The 1,659-nt window shown below is 36.3% G+C and overlaps 1 non-coding gene across 1 annotated transcript; it reads left to right on the forward strand.

Annotated features, from left to right (window-relative positions):
• The first annotated feature begins 697 nt into the window (after positions 1 to 697).
• Positions 698 to 769, forward strand: Trnaa-ugc (transfer RNA alanine (anticodon UGC)). Its single transcript has one exon. It is a non-coding gene; the product is annotated as a tRNA-Ala (tRNA).
• The last annotated feature ends 890 nt before the right edge of the window (positions 770 to 1,659 follow it).

Genomic DNA, 1,659 nt, shown 5'->3' on the forward strand with positions numbered 1-1,659 from the left:
AGTTTGGTTACAAAATGCTAATACTACTGGAAGTTTTTCAGAAGTCCTACATGTTGCTCATGCTATTTATTTTATGAGGTGTGTGTTCCCCTCTTTCATCTCACACACACTCTTCTGTGCATCCATTCCTTCAACAAGTATGATGGCCACAAGGATTTGATTGCCAGCACTAAGCTAGGCACTGGGAATAGATATGGAAGTTTATTAACTGCAACCCTGTCTTCAAAAGCTTAGTGTGACAGAGAATTCAGATGAGAAACAGAAAGATACAAACAGGGCAGCACATGTTAGAGGAACCACAGAGGGACACTTAGGTCAGATGTGAGGATGGCAGGGAAGACTTGAAGGAAAATGAGATATCTTGGTTTGGCCTATTGAAATCAGTGCCAGCAAACAAAGGAATAAGAATGGAAGATTTTGTTCCTGAATTTTCATGTAGATTAATCTGCCTAGAGACAACACTGTGTGTTAAAGCAACTAGAAGAGCAACCAACTGCAGTCTCCAAGGGCAGGGCTGGACAAGTCTTTACTGGTCACCAGAGTTAATACTGTCATTAACCCAGGCTGGTGTTACCTTCCAGGACATTAGCTTGGGTCATTTTTGCCCCAGCTCTTGTCACTATAGTAAAAGCTCATTATCCAATTAGTTTTGAATTTAGATCTGATTAGTTTATTGGAAGTGTTACTTAAGGGTTAGGGATATAGCTCAGTTGGTAGAGTGTTTGCCTTGCATGCACAAGGCCCTGGGTTCAATCCCCAGCACCACACATACACACATAAAATAAAAGTGGTACTGAAGAACAGAAACAAAAAATATGATAAGAAATCTGAACATATTTTATGTTGACTTACACCAAAAGCATGCATTCATTTATCAATCATTTGGTGCAAGGCTAAGACCTTTTCTTAGAGAATGAGTCCTATCATTGAGTTTTACTTTCTCTTTGTTGCACAAGCCACCAACAGTTCCAAAAATTTCTGATTTTCATTATCATTATTATTATTATTTTGGTGTACAGAAAACTCTTAAAGACAATTTTGAAGTAATTCAAAAGCAGACTTTTTAGAGTATTTTCCCTACATGTTTATAGTTGTGCTACCTCTGATTTGATGAGTAATCTTTAGAAATCCCTATTTGGATTTCTTTTGTTTTCATTATTTTTCACAGGAAAAAAAAATTCATTCTGAAATCATCAATGCTTTAATTTTTTTTCTTTTCAACTCCTCCTAAAAGAAGGGGTCTCAAGTACAGGGCCTGCTATTTATTTAGAATTTAGACTACTTCCTGATATATACTAGGTATCAGTAACTACTTGGTGAATAAGAAAATTAAAAGATGATAATAAAAAGGGAAGTAAATTTTGAGAGATCTAGAAAGCCAGGGTAAAGAGTTTGAATATTATTCTAAAAAAATGACACAGTAGACATGATTTAATTTTATTTTAAGAGAATTCCTCTGGCTGGGAGAGGAGCTAGAAACTCCCTCTTATCTCAGTACTCACCCACAACCACCAGCGGGGTGCTTATGTAAAATATAATGTTCAGTAAATGTTCCAAGGTCCAATAACTGTTTAAACTTTTCGTTTATTTTGACTCATACAGGAAACTTGAGCTGAATGTCAGAGAATCATAATGAGCTTTTACCCATGTTCTCAGGAC

The sequence above is a fragment of the Ictidomys tridecemlineatus genome, chromosome 11 (genome assembly GCF_052094955.1).
Source record: "Ictidomys tridecemlineatus isolate mIctTri1 chromosome 11, mIctTri1.hap1, whole genome shotgun sequence".
NCBI classification, from domain to species: domain Eukaryota; kingdom Metazoa; phylum Chordata; class Mammalia; order Rodentia; family Sciuridae; genus Ictidomys; species Ictidomys tridecemlineatus.